Genomic DNA, 15864 nt, shown 5'->3' with positions numbered 1-15864 from the left:
TTGGTAAAGGAAATTATTAAGGACTTACCTTCTAAAGAGGGACAGGACAGCTGAGTTAGTTATTCAGGCAGGTGTAGGGCAGACGTCTCTGTGTAAGAGCCAAGGGCCCTGCTAGTGACCAGCTTTATTAACTCTGGCCACGCCGCTCACGCATCTCTGATGCTCATTCTTCACGGATAAAATGAGAGGGTTTGCACGGGCAGCCTTAAATGTACTTTTCACTACCTCTAATTCTATAATTTTTTAGAGAAAAGCACATGACATTGTATTAATTTGGGATCTCTTACTTTTACCCTATCCTAAAATTATTTATGAACCTCTGTCTTAGTAAGGGGGTGACTGTTTAAAACACTATTTGTGTCCATTCAATGTCCATTTCTCCTTCTTCCTGACATAGAGAAGTCTGACTTAATGGGCACTAACACTGCATTCTGCTAAAATACTGCATTTTTAGACACTCTTGCCAACAGGGTGCTGATGAGACGGTAGCAGAAGTTGCTGAGTGAGGCTTCCAGTAAAACTCTTTCAAAGCTGGTAGCCTCCCCTGACAGGTGTCTTTTATTCCTTGGCCTTTCTCTTCCATCTGCCTGGAACTTGGACTCGGTCCCAGAGGTGGAGCAGCCATGATGTGAATACAAGGCAGCAAGCAGAGCTGAGCAGAAAAGCGTATGAGCTTCCTAGGGCTGCCATAACAAAGACCCACACACTGAGCGGCTGAAAACAACAGAAATTGATTCTCTCAGTGTTCTGGAGGTTAGAAGTCTGAGGTCAAGGTGTTCACAGGGCCACCTCTACTGGAGGCAGGATCCCTCCTTGCCTCCAGGTGTGCTTAGCTTGTGGCAGCCTAACTCAGTCTCTGCCAACTTCCTGTGTGTCTCTATCTCAATTTCCCTCTTCTTATTAGGACACCAGTCATATTGGATTAGGGCCCATCCTAGTGACCTCATCTTAAGATGATTACATTCATAAAGACTCTTTCCAAATAAGGTCACATTCAGGGGTACTGGGGGTTAGGGCTTCAACATCTTTCAGGGTAGGAGACACAGTTCAACCCACGACAACCCTGACGGCATTCTGGAAGTGCTTTGCCAGCTCTGAATTTTCTACCTCCGAACTCAATACGTGAAAAATAAAGCCCCTGCTTTGTCTCAGCCTCTGTTTATCCAGAGGGCTTGGTTTTTGTTTTTGTTTTTGTATTCACAGCAGAAGTCAGTTCCTAAATGATACAGTAACTTTGAAACGAAGGCTCTGGCAATTAAAAAAATTACTTGTCATGTGGAGCCTGTCTATTCAGAGGACAGTTTGTCATTTTTTAAAGGCAGATAGTTGTGGTCTTCCTTAGAGTGGGACAGTGGGTGGGAAGCTGTACTCGGCTACAGTTTTTCTAGTCATAGTTTAAAGATCAAACCTGTTTTCAAAATAGAGTTTGCCAGATACTGAAAAGGTCAATGGACATGTATTCAGCAGCCAAATTTAGGCCCTCACCCTGCCCTGGACTCACACCCATCTCAGATATGTCTTCATTAGTCACCACTACAGACCTCAATGAAGGAGAATATAAATGCAACTTTTGTTGCTTAAGTTACCAGAAGCACAGTTTACTTGTCCAACACAATCAAGTACAATTTTATGATACTATCTTTCTGCCAGGTGTGGTACTTGGAATTATATGTGCCAGAAAACACTTCAAGCAGCCAACACTGAAATTTGTCTTAATTTTGAGAGTGTTGCCGGGAGCGCTGAGACCATTTTCATGGCATCCATACCAGGAACATATCCATGATTCATCCATCTTATTTATGGGCTCCTCCATGGGCACAGCAATTACCTCCATCATCTCCCTTAGTCAGAGAGGCCTGACTCGTTCACTGTACTGCTCAGTGGGCTCGGTGAAGGCTGACATCAGAGTAAATAAATATTCCTATCACTTCTTCTTAAGAGAGAGAGGGCAAAGTTGAGAGCTTTTCATCCTTCCATCTTTTCTCCAAGCAATATTTATTGAGTGACTATCTCATGCCAGACTAATTCCAGGCATGGAAGATCAAACAAGTAAGACACAAGCCCTACTTTCAAGGAGCCCACAGTATAGCTCCAGAGGCAGACGCATCAACTGTTAATTGCAAGACACTGAAATAAATGCCAAGATAGGTTTAAGAACAGACTGTTAGGAAAGCACACAGGCAGGGCCATTAACACCTCTTTTGGCAGTCGAGGTGAAGTTTCCAATTAAACTAGTGTCAAAAGTTAGACCGGAAGGCACAGTAGGAGTTAGCCAGGTGAGAGGGGAAAGCATATGCAAAGGTCCAGAAGTAAGGAAGCACGTGACATATCTGGAGACCTGCACAGAGTTTGATAGGAGGGAGGACGAAGCGGGAAATGTCACTAAAAATAAATGAAATGCGGCCCATATCCTGAAGCTGCTGGGGAGCCCCTAGAAGAATGGCTGTGAGTCAGACAGTTACATGGTCAGGTGTGTGTTTCAGAAAATGCCTTTCTGGCAACAGTATACATAATGGATTAGAACAAAGCAGGACCAGACAGGAGAAACCAGTGGGAGTCCGCGGCGGTACTCTAAGGGAGAAAGGAATGGAGGGACACAATTAGGAGTGAAACAGACAGCACTTGATGAGTTAGTTACCAGGGTTAGCAGCCAAGGATGACACTACAGTTTATGGCTTAGTTGACTGGTATGTGTGGATTTGAGGAGATTTTCTTATATATTTCAAATGAAGAAACACGCCCTGGCTGGTGTGGCTCAGTGAACTGAGTGCCAGCCTGCAAACCAGTGGGGTTGCCGGTTTGATTCCTGGTTGGGGCACATGCCTGGGTTGTGGGCCAGGTCCCCAGTAGGGGGCACACAAGAGGCAACCACACATTGATGTTTCTCTCCCTCTTTCCCCCTCTGTCCCCCCTCTATATAAATATAGTATTTTTTAAAATAGAATGAAATCTTTCCACTGTGGCAATATGAATGAACCTTCAGGGCACTATGCTAAGTAAAATAAGTCAGACAGAGAAGGACTAATATTATTGTATGATCTCACTTATAAGTGGAATCTAAAAAAACAAACTCAAAAACAGATTGGGGTAAGGGTGCGGGTTACGGGGTAGGGATGTGAAGGTGGTCAGATGGTGTGAGCGTGGTCAGATGGTGTGAACTTTCAGTGATAAGATGAATAAGTTCTGGGGCTGTAAATGTACATGCAGCACGATTACTATTGTTAATAATGCTGTTTTGTGTATTTGAAAGTTGTCCACACATACACAAATGGCAACTGTGTGAGATAATGGATATATTAACTAACCTTATGGTGGTAAGCATTTCACAGTATATACACACATCAAATCACGTTATACCTTAAACTTCCACAATGTTATAAGTCAATTATATCTCAACAAAGCTGGAAAAAGAAAATAAACTCACAAAGAAAGGCTGGAGTTGCGCATTGTTAGTCAAGCAGGAAATTTTTAAAGTATCGATTTCCCCAGAGCTGGCTCTTGCGGCCGGAACACCTGACTGCCCTCCGCTCACCCGTGACTCTTCCTAAAACAGCCTCACTTCCAAAGCGGAAGCGGAAATCACCCTACAAGCATCAGGAATTTTCCTAAAGAGCAAAGGCCCCACTGCGATGCTTCCCCTCACAAAAGAACAATATGTACCTTTGACTTCTTGACACCTGTAAGATTTGTGATTTTGCTTCCTTGAGATGCTTAGTAACAAAGTAGTTCAATTTAGTATGATTTCAAAATGCTAAAAGTTATTAAATACTCTAGATAATATGGCCATTTAAGGGTACAAGACAGCATTAGGCTAGAACTTATTTGGCTCTTGTAAAAGAAAGTCAACTACATGACCATCTTCAAATCAACTTAAATCATTTATTGTAGGCCCTACAACATACAAAGCACTATCTCAGATATTGACCTTCCCCCATGAGCAGGCCATAGTCACCGCCTCAGCAATCTAGCGGGGCTAATGAACACAACTAACTAATAAAAAAGACATAGTAGAATAAAATGAGCCATTGCCACCTCCCCAGGCCTATCTCCTGGGAAGAACTGGGTAGACAGACTCAAGGAAGCACATTCAACAATTGCCCCCAGCTGGATATTTCCTGAGGCTGTGATAGTGTTTTGGGGACTATCACAATAGCACATAACGTCTAAAAGATTTTTGTGTCAGTTCACAAAGCCTGTGATCCAGTCCTATGAAGAACTACTTCGGGAACATAGAAATCAAGAAATACTGGGAAATATAGAATCCAGTGAAGCCTTTACAAATATCTAGACCAGAGCAAGCTGGGTCACTTCTAGACATTCAGCCCAGTTGTTACTAAGAGGTGAGCAACCACAGTGTGGACATTTCATACCTTAACTAAAATGATGCACTTCAAAGAAATATGAGCCGTTAACATGAAACCCAGGTGTCAGATGGGTCCCTTTGTCTTTTAAGGTGGTCCAAATGCCCATTCCATATTTCTCCGGTGAAAGTCCAGTGTTCACCCCCACATTTCTGGGAATTCCCAGAGGACTCACCTTCTCACTGGTATTTTCTGGCTCTGAATGCTGCTTCTAATGATTAGTTAAAATGACCAATTATCTTGCCACAAGCACACACTGTCCCTATTCTGCACCGCATGCCCCCAACCATGGAACTCAGCCCCTTAATTCCCACAGGACACATGTTCCCCCATGTCCTGCATTTACACAAGGCGTTTATGTACATCACAACATTTACTTAAGATTTGAGCCGGTGAAGGAGGGCTTTACATCACAGAGATAAAAAGTTCACAAAACCGAACACTGCATAGTCAACATTTTAAGAGATATTAAGCTGTATCACTGTATCGCTCCACTCGCTGCTCTCGCACAGCCCCAGTCTGCTCCACTTTCCCCACCTCCAGGCATGTGTTGCACAGCAGTTGAGCTATGACTGCCCTTTCTTGGTCTCCAGCTCCCAGTGCCCTCAGGATGCACCTGCCACCCAAGTGAATGCATGAACAATGTCCCTTGAAGCCCAGGGTGGTGATGACTGGCTCTAGCAGTGAGTATCCCTGCCCTCCTCCCAACACCCCCACTCCCACCAATGAGTATACACAGAATAAATTAAATCCTGAAACTGGAAGTTCCTAAAGCATTCTAGCTTTTTCTTGCACTAAATTTCATAGGTTCTTACAATGGAACAATAAAAGCTCTCAACTTACTTCAAATCTCTTAAACCTTAAGAACATGGTTCGTGAACCCAGTTCATTTGCTGCAATAAGTCCCATCAAACAATGATACTGTTATGAAGCCCTTGGAAATTGGTCTGTTAGAACGTTTAAGTTTTTAATCACGTATAATGAATTAACCCCAAATTCCACTTTAAAAGACACATTCCGCAGAATCGAGAGGAAGTTGGATTCCTTCCTGCAGCAGAACATGTGGGACTGGAGACTTTAAATGACAGCAGGAAACAGCTGGTCTGCAGATAGACGTGTTTGCTCTCAAACGTGATTAATAACTACATCATTCTGAACTTAGAATGGCTGTTTTCCCAGTTCCACAAGATCGTTCCAGCCAAAGAAAACTATCTTCTATTTTGATGTGAGCCATGGTTCGGGTGCAGGCATAGCGCCTTGTCTGGAGTGGACGGGTAATGCATGCTACGACGTGGGCCATTCCTGCACACAGAGGACTGGGGTTTTAACACTGTGGCCTAAGTGCCTGGCTACCTAAAGCCAACTGGAGAACAGGAGAATGGCCGAATGGAGAAACTGGGTAGCTCAGTGGCTCAAGACATGGACTTCTGAGACAGCAAATCTGGTCCAGCTTCTGGCTCCTCTATTTGTAAGCTGCCTGGACTTCACCAAGTTACTTATTTCACAGGATTCTTGTACAGACTAAAGGAAGTAACATGCGAAAGTCATTTGGCAGAATAAGCGTCATCGTTACCCCATTGTTCCACACCCGAGGAGCCAGGCAGAGGAGGACAGAGGCAGAGGGCCTGGGGCAGCTTCCCTGACCTCGGGGACATCTTGTGCAGAGAGTCTGCTCTTCTCTCACAAAGGCTTCCTCAGCCCACGTCAAGGCCCTTAAACACATACATTCACTTTGACTGAATTTTATTTCTGCAAATATACCCCAAGGAAACAATCACGTATGTGGGCAAAAATTTAGCTTTGTACATCTTTACCACAGTCTTGCTTATAATAGCAAAAAATTAGTAGCTTACTAAGTGCCCAACAGGAAACTGATTTGATAAATCATGGTATAGCCATATGATGTAATATAATGGCCATTTGGAATGAAATTAGAGAAGAACAATTAAGGTGAGAAAACGCTTACACATACTTCAATTTAAAAAGACTAACATACACAAAAATGTCTGGGTGGTTGGAATCAGAATGAACTGTGTCTTCTTGGTGCTTCTCTGAATTCCTCATATTTTCTTCAGAAAACAGGCATTATTTTCACATGTTTTAAATAAAAATATTGGCTTGTTAGCCTCTTCACAATAAAGTGTTATTGCATTTTACCAAGAACACAATGAGAGATGACTAAATTTGAGGACGTTTCCTGAAACCTCATGGAAAGCAATTCCCTCCCAAATGCCATGATTTGAAGTGAGCAGTCCCTCTAAGGGCTGTGGCACACAGCAGATTCCAGAGCACGCCAACTTCGCGACTTCACGGCCACTGGGACCGACTGCCACATGTTCCACACACCAACATTTCTCCGTATTAGCACATTTCACTGATGACCTTAGCTGCATTTGTAAAAACAAAACTGACTGAAGAGCATTACTCATTCGATTTAAATACTTGGGTGATTCCTCATTTACAGTAAACCTATTAGACAGATTACCCTGCAAAATTCCCCATTGGCAGTGTGGCAGACCTGCCTGGAAATTAAGAATGAGAGAGGAAATTGAAGGAGAGAGATTCCTATCCATGATTTGAAATTGAAACGTAGACAGCTATGGCAAGCATCTGAGCCTCAGCCAAAGAGGACAAGGCATCTGTCACATGTTTAAGATATTCCACTCTAATAATAGCCTGGGATCTTTTTTGGAACAGGTTAATGCCTTGCTTCACAAGGAAAAAACCTGGTATGTTAAAATACTTTTAGGAGTATTTCCTTACCCCTGAAATTTTTCTTCACAATGTCACTGGACTGCATGTGTGGTACATGCAACAATGACTGGGTTTCTGCCGGTTAAATATAGTCCCACGCCAACGGCATGTTCAGCTGGGGGCCCTCGCTCACCAGATGTTGTTCCGCTAATAGTGAGTGAGCTCATCCTTGGTGTGGAAGGTTATTCATTTGGGAGAGAATAATGAAAGTGAGACCGTCATGACGTCACCTTTTCCTGTGCATTATTCTCTCCTGCAGCTAACAAGGCAGACAAGCTGCCGCGTTAGTTGTAAGTTAACTCATGTGCTGGCTCTCTTAGATCTGCAGCAAGTGAGTCGTGGGCTAATTCTAGTCCAGATCAATGTTTAATACATTATCTGATCCTTTGTTTTGGAGAGTTAAACGTTGGGATGTTCTCTGCCTTGGACTTCAGCATTGTAAGTTTCTCAGGTGCGATTATCAGCACTTGACTCCCAGAGGCACGCCCCGCTCTCCACGCCATGGCAGGGGGTTACCTCATGGTCCTCAGTCGGCCTTCCGGGACGCAGAGGCTGCTGTTTCAGGAAACATAAAGACTTCTGAATAATGGAGCAAACGTGTAAGATAATGCTTATGAGATCATGTCTTTTTTCGTTTCAAGGACTCATTGGGCCCTATCACCAAACCACAAGTTCCAGTTCAGAGCAAAATGACTTCATAGATAATATAGCAAAAAAAAAAAAAAAAGACAATGTGTGTACATATATGCACATACACATATTAAGACACATGTGCACCTATGTTTTTTAAAAAACAAAAGCAACAGTGGGATTTCCTTTTTAGGAAACACACACGCCGCAGCTAAGAACCTCACTAACTCATCACAATTTTACCGCAGCCTGCTTTTAAATACAGTAGCAACTCAGCCACAAGCGATTCTGCTGAATTTCTTTCAAAGGCTTTAATTTTCTGCCGAGGGCCCAAACTGATCTTGTTTGCCCAATGTTTTCTTCGTCATTATGGAACTTGATTATAAAGAAAAGTGAAACACCTACTAGTCACCCACTTGATGAAATTGCCTTCTTTTTTGGTTTTCCTAAAATTTCGTAGTCGTTTATTTTATTGAGGTATAATTGACCTATAGCATTATGTTACTTTCGGGGGTACAATACAGCGACTCAGTGTTTTTATATGTATGACAAACTGGTCCCCACAGTAAATCCAGTCAATGCCTGTCATCACACATAGTCACAGGACTTTTTCTTGTGATGAGAACTTCCAAGAGCTCTCTTAGCAACTTTCAAATATGCAACACAGGATTATTAACTATAATCAGCGTGATGTACATTAGGTACCTATGACTTGTTTATTTAAAACTGGAAGTTTATACCTCTAGAGTCTTTTCACCCATTTTGCCCCCCTGCCCCCTCACCCCCTCTGGCAGCCACCAGCCTGTTCTCGGCATCTACGAGCTTGTTGTGGCGGTTGTGGTTTTAGCTTCCACGTGTAAGTTAGATAGCGTGGTACCTGCCTTTCTCACTCCAACTCATTTCAGCATAGTGCCCTCGAGATGTGTCTATGTTGTTGCAAGCAGCAGAATTTCCTTCTTTTTGTGGCTGAATAGTATTCCATTGTGCTTCTATGCTGTAACTTCTTTGTCCACTCATCCGCTGGTGGACGCTTAGGTTGCTTCCACATCTTGGCTATTGTAAGTAATGCTGTTATGAATCTGGATGCGCATTTATCTTCAGGAGTTCGTGTTTTTCTTTCCTTTGTTTAAACACCCAGAAGTGGAATTTCTGGATCAGTGGCAGTTCTATTTTTAATTTTTTGAGGGAGCTCCACATTATTTTCTAGAGTGGCTACACCAACCTGCATTCCCACCCCCAGTGCACAAGGGTTCCCTTTGCGGCACATCCTCACCAGTGCTTATTATCCCTTTTCTTCTTGATAATATTCTTACTGGTGTGAGGTGATATCTCATTGTGGTTTTGATGTGCATTTTCCTGATCGTTAATGATGTGGAGCCTCATTTCACGTACCCATTGGCCATTTGTACGTCTTCTTTGGAAAAATGTCTATTTAGATCCTCTGCCCATTTTTTTTCATTGAATTATTTCTTTTTCTTGCTATTGAGTTGTATAAGTTCTTTATATATTTTGGATATTAACCTCTTACCAGATTTGTGATTTGCAAATACTTTCTCCCATCCTGTAGATTGCCAGCAAAGCTGTATTCAGCTGAGCAGCTGGCACTGCCTTCCCACTTTCCCTCCCACTCCCCCAAGCTGCCAAATCTTCTTTTCAGAACCTAATGTCATCTCAGAAAGAAAGTTTGGTGCCTGAGGAAATATGTGACCAATTAGAAAGCCTTCCATATTCTTAATTTCTATTGTGTTCTTTTCCATATTGTTCTCTACCCCATATCTGCTGCCTCCCTCAACACATTTTGCGAAGAGCACTAAACTAAAAATCACGACTTCTGGGGAGTCATCTCTCCCACTTTCTCTCTCCCTACATCAATCCAGGTTTCAGAGTCCTCATTTGTAAAGATGGCATAACAATATCATAGGTGGCAAAAAATCCTAGAACACATGGCACATGCATGTTTTAATAAATTTGAATGGTTTGGGTCATGCCATTGATCCTGGGCCATGCTGTGACTTCTGTGGGCCCTCAGCACTTTTGCCTTCATGGGACTCTTTCTCCATAAAAGGAGATTAAAACTATACTTTATGACCATGTTGTAATAATGCTACCTATCACAACATTATAAATTGAACCATTTTCCTTGACCTAAGAGTTTACTCCTTTCTCTTCTGATGTTAGAGGAATGAACACATTTTCATGGGCCCCTAAAAGTACTGTGGGCCCCCAACATTGTGCCTGGTAGATAAGTCAGTCCTGCTTGCATCACGAAATCTTCACCTGTGAGTCACACTTTGCTCTCTCCTCTCCATTCTCGATGGCTTTGTCATCGCTCCCATCTTCTCTCTTCTCTTTTGCTCTTGCTAATTTTTAAATAGGTATAGATTGCCTCTTCCCCTTCTCTCCAACCTCTCTTAAGTTCTCCAACTCTGGCAAATCAAGGCACACTTGCCAACAGACACACAGGTAAAGAATTCAAAGTATAGAAAGTGTTTCTGAGCAAGCAGATGACGGTTCAGTCCAGGCTGCTTGCTGCCCTCCACCACCTCTGCAGATGCTTCTAAGTGGCTTGGAACTACTTCTGAGTGAAGAAGAAAATATACCAAAAGATTTCTGGAATCATGCGCACCAAATTTTAAGGATAGACTTTATTAGATTGTGGGCTTTGGGTGATTTTTCTTTTTCTGGTAATTTCTATATGTCTTGCATTTTCTGATGGGCATGATTTTTTAATAGAAAGAATGAAACACTAACATTTAATTTTCTAAGGATCAACTACTATATATTTTCCTAGAATAAGTGCTGACCCAGATTCTATCTACCCATTCCAGAACAGTTTTGGGTCTTGAACTCACACATCCCGAAATCCACACCATTAATCCCTTTGCAGGCTGACTCTGGGCTTGACCGTGTGACTTGCTTTGGACAATGTGATAAAAAAGCAAATATTCTGCAGGCAGAGGTTTAAAGAACTCTTTTCTCGAAATTGTGTTTTGGGCTGGAGATTAAGGCACATCTTCCAGAGGACTTTCCTGTTTCAGTCAACGGATCACCGAGAGAGAGAGAAGTCGTTTGCATTTTCTTTAACACATTTTTTATTTGCTATCACCTGAAAGTGAAAACGGAACTTCTCCAGGTGCCTAGGTAATTAGAAAGGACTTGTTAATATGCTGAGACACAATAAATTGAATTTTTTTCTCACTGGGCGGCCTTGCAAATACACACACACAGTGGCTCTGATCTAGCCAACCACGTGGTCCTCATTTTCTGCATCTTTTTCTGTCTGGTAACTCAAGAATTCTGCCACTGGAAGACGGCTGACAAGCCTTTTGCTCCTTGTTTCTCTCTTGTATTAAACATTCGGCTTAGCTTGAAACATTTCTTGGGTGCTGTTTTTTCCCTCAGTTTTCCTTGCATGGGAAAAAGAGTTCACAAGGCCAAATTGCTTAGTAAAAAATTTTGTTGGCATTATTATTTTTTTAATGTGTTCCCCACCTCTGCATTGTCTAAATCCTTTTATTTTGTATTTCATTTATTTAAGGCTATAGTCTTACCATCTCCTTTTCCACCAAGAAAGAAAGAAAAGGATCCTGAGTGATTTTAGGACATGAAGAATCAGAATCAGTAAACAATCAAGCAAACCCTGACAGCCCCCCACAGGCCTTGCATCCCGCCAGACATGACAAGAAGTTGTAAGTGGTTCCTGGCAAAACCCAAGAAGTCCGCTGCCTGGGTATCGGCGAGTCCTCTGGTCTGGGTGGGCGGGACCGTGGGGAACCAGGCGACACAAGCCCAGGCTGGAAGGGCAGCTGCTCCTCAGCTTCGGCCAACTGTTGCCATGTGGGAATGTAGGCTCAGTCTCGCCAGCTCAGCTTGTTTTTCCCAAAAAGTTAGAAATCAAGATTTTTGCATGAAATCTCTCCACTTAAAAAGTTGTCAACTAATTCAAATTTGTAAAAAACACTATGTGAGCCAACAAATGTGCAGGCCAAACCAAGTACGTGTGCGGGCCTGAGCTGGCCCGGGGCCTGCCCGTCTGGACATCCTGCTTTACAGCGAGAACTCCCTCCGAATTTTAATATGCTTACCTCTCCAAATGACGCGGTCACAGTTATAACGATCTGTGTACATTTTATCGGGAAAAACCTCTAAAAAGGTTGCTTGTCTACAAATTCTAAACAACAAAAGCTGCCACTCCAGTCACTTAGTGCTACAGGACAAAGTAACTTCTTGACAGAATTTTTTGCTTCTAAATGATTGTTTTGGTATCATGCAGATTCATCCAAAATTATGTATGTAGCAATTTTTAACATATTTTCTCAAATCAAATCTATATCAGCATTCCCTCCACACACACGCACGTATAAGATACTATTCTGTAACAAAAATGACCACTCCAGAAGATTATTTGGGGTCCCTACCAGATTATTATTGCTGGAAATAACAGGCGATTGGCCAGGATTCTGGCCAATTAGAACCCTTATCCACTGCTGATGGAAAGGTAAAATTGTGCAGCCACTGTGGAAAACAGTGTGATGGCTCTCCCCAAACTAAAAATAGTGCTCTGGCTGGTGGGGCTCAGTGGACTGAGTGCCAACCTGTGAACCAAAAAGTCACTGGTTCGATTCCCAGTCAGGGCACATGCCTGAGTTGCTGTCCAGGTCACCAGGTGGGGGGGTGTGACAGGAAGCCAAAATCTGCAGGGTAGGCCATTCAGCTGGAGACCCAGGGAAGAGCCAATGTTGCAGGTTAAGTCTGATGGTTATCTGATGACATAATTCCCTCTTGCTTGAGAGAAGTCAATCTTTTATTCTAAGCAGGCCATCCACTGATTGGATGAGGCCCATCCACACTATGGAGGAAAATTTGCTTTACTCAAAATCTACAAATTTAAATGTAAATCTCATCCAAAAACACCCTCACAGAAACATCCAGAATAATGTTTGACTAAGTATGCTGACACTCTGGCCTGGCCAAGTTGACACACAAAATTAACCACCACAATGCATGTGGAGTTCCCGTTTTATAAGACGGAAGGTTCTGAAGATCGCTTGTAAATCAATCAATGTGAATATACTTAACACTACTGAACTTTCCACTGAAAATCATTCAGGTGGTACATTTTACGATGTGTATTTTACCACAATTTTTTTAAAGAGTACATTAGATCTTTCCCTTGGGCCTGCAGCACCAGCAGAATGGGAAAGGGCCAAGGATATGATACTGCCAGGAAGCTCCACAGCCACCAACACCAACCATGGCATGACAAACAGCACAGGAAAGCCCATTTGGGCACAGCCCTGAAGGCCAACCACTTTTGACGCACGTCACGTGGAAATTGAATTTCACTAGAAAAAGTGAGGACTGAAGCCCAACAGCCAAAATCTCCCATCAGGAAGTGTGTCAGGATTCAGCTGATCAAAAACACCACGAAACACAGCTTTCGTGCCCAACGGTGGCTGCTCAAACTGTATCATGGTGAACGATGAAGTTCTAGGGGCTAGAGTTGATAACAAAGGTCATATTGTTGGTGACATCCCCGGAGCCCACTTTGAGGCTGTCAAAGTAACCAAGATCTCTCTCTTGGCCTTATGTAAGGGCGAGAAGGAAAGATCATGATCATAAGTTTTGATGGTGAAAACATGGTAATAATAAACTTTCATATGCCCCTCCAAAGTATCTTAGAGAAATTTCCTTCCATTAAATACCAGAAGAAATCTCTCCAAGGGACATTAGGGTACAAACTGGATTATATATGTTAATTTTAGTGTTTTGCAAATGATCCAAAAAACGTTTTTCATATAGCAAGTTTCTGTAAAAATGGAGAGAGTAATTATTATATCTTTAAAAGCTATTTCTTTTTTAATTTTATTTTTCAATTACAGTTTGCATTCAATGTCACTTTGTCGTAGTTTCGGGTGGACAGTATAGTGGTCAGAATCAAAAAAGCTATTTCTGTGGGCAGTTAAGATGACATAACCAATGTGTATCGTTTCCTGGGAATATAATTTTCCTCAGGGACAGAGCATAGAGAGTTAGAGAAATGGGAGCTAATATGTTCCTTTGATTGTTTCTCTCAAATAACACATTTTTCCACTGAATTGTTGGTAATAGCTAAATAGCAGTTAATTCATAGCAAATCATGACCAATGACTATAATTTTAGGATTTTGGGGAACATCACCATGTACTTCAGAGGTAGAATTTGATCCATAACCAAATCCATGCTTCCAGTGCATTTCAAATAGATTTTCTGGAATTTTACATTTCTCCTTAGCAGTTCTTCACGAGGTACGTGAGGTATCATTAAATGACTATTATGTTAATTTTAACTTGAGACTCGGATCACTTATTCAAGTCTCTGTATGCTAGGGAATGTCTTTCTAAAACTCAGACTTACCGGCTGTGACAAGAGGCATCCCTTCTCTAGCCCCACTATGCCGCAGCCGTTGGTGTGTTCTTCTGCCAAGGTCACAGTAGGAATAACAGTTCCTCCTAATGCTGAGGGTCAAGGTAAGATCATGGCAGTAAAATAATTACCAATTGTAATTTAAAAAGCAATATACATTCTTGTCACTCTAAATTCCATAGGAAAGGTCACTTTAACTAAAGCAGGAAAGTGTTTTGTGTTTTATTAACAGTTTCTGCAATGACTTTTTCCCACGAAGTTAGAGATTTAAATAAAGGATAATTATTGCTGAGGCAAGAAGTGAGCATTTCTGCTGGTACAGCCACTACAGAAAACAGTAAGGAGGCTCCGCAAACAATTAAGAACAGAGCTACCATATGACCCAGCAACCCCGCTTCTGGGTACCTGAAAGACTCGAAAGTATTTATGCAGAAAGATATATGCACCACTATATTCACGGCAGTATTATTCACGGTGGCCAAGACATGGAGACAACCGAAGTGTCTTTTGAAAGATGATTTGATAGAGAAGATGTGGTTCATCTATACCAGCGATTTTCAACCTTTTCCATCTCATGGCACACATAAATTAATTATGAAAATTCTGTGGCACACCAAAAAAGTATTTTTTGCCAATCTGACAAACAACAGGTATGATTTTGATTCATACACTGGACAGCTATTGCTGCATTGGTTGTCGTCATTTTTTTTTTGGACAGTCTCAGGGAAAAGAGGTCAGTGCCCCTGACTAAATAGTCAGGTACCACATGTTTTAAAATGTTTTGCAGCACACCAGTTGAAAATTGTTGATATAAACAATGGAATAGTACTCAGCCTTGAGAAAAGATGAAATATTGTCATTTGCAACACTATGGATGGATCTTGAGAATATCACGTTAAGCAAAATAAATCAGACAGCTGATTTCTCAAAAGAAATGAAGGGGCTGGAAAGAAGTATTCAAAGTCATGAAAGGCAAGGACCTCCATCCAAGATTACTCTATCCAGCAAAGCTATCATTTAGAATGGAAGGGCAGATAAAGTGCTTCCCAGATAAGGTCAAGTTAAAGGAGCTCATCATCACCAAGCCCTTATTATATGAAATCTTAAAGGGACTTATCTAAGAAATAGGAGAAAATCAAAAGCTATGAATAAAATGAACAACAAACTCACAATTATCAACAAGTGAACCTAAAAAATGAAAACAACAATTAAGCAAACAACTAAAACGGGAACAGAATTACAGAAAGGGAGATCACATAGAGGGTTATCAGTGTGTATAGAGGGGGACACCTGGGGGGGGAAGGTACAGAGAATAAGAAGTGTAACTGATAGGCATAAAATAGACAGGGGGGGCGGTTAAGAATAGTATAGGAAATAGAGAAGCCAAAGAACTTATATGTACAACCCACGGACATGAACTAAGGGAGGTAATGCTGGAGGGTGGAGGGTGGGAGTGCAGGGCAGAGAGCGGATAATGGGGAGAAAAAAATTGGGACAACTATAATAGCATAATCAATAAAATATACTTTAAAAATTTTACCATTAAGTATGATGTTTAATATGAAAGAAATATACTAAATAAATTTTTAACATTAAAAATAAGCCTTGTAGGTAGATTCTTAAAACTATTATATACACATCTACAAAAATAAAACTTCAATATATAAAAAAAAAGAAAGAAAATGGAGAGCAATGAAGTAACAGGCACTGGCCA

The 15864-nt window shown here is 41.7% G+C and overlaps 1 pseudogene; it reads left to right on the top strand.

Moving 5' to 3' along the window:
• Positions 1 to 12940: 12940 nt before the first annotated feature.
• Positions 12941 to 13361, top strand: LOC112312680 (small ribosomal subunit protein uS12-like; annotated as a pseudogene).
• The last annotated feature ends 2503 nt before the right edge of the window (positions 13362 to 15864 follow it).

The sequence above is a fragment of the Desmodus rotundus genome, chromosome 9 (genome assembly GCF_022682495.2).
Source record: "Desmodus rotundus isolate HL8 chromosome 9, HLdesRot8A.1, whole genome shotgun sequence".
NCBI classification, from domain to species: Eukaryota; Metazoa; Chordata; class Mammalia; order Chiroptera; family Phyllostomidae; genus Desmodus; species Desmodus rotundus.
This window is presented reverse-complemented; position numbering and strand designations above follow the sequence as displayed.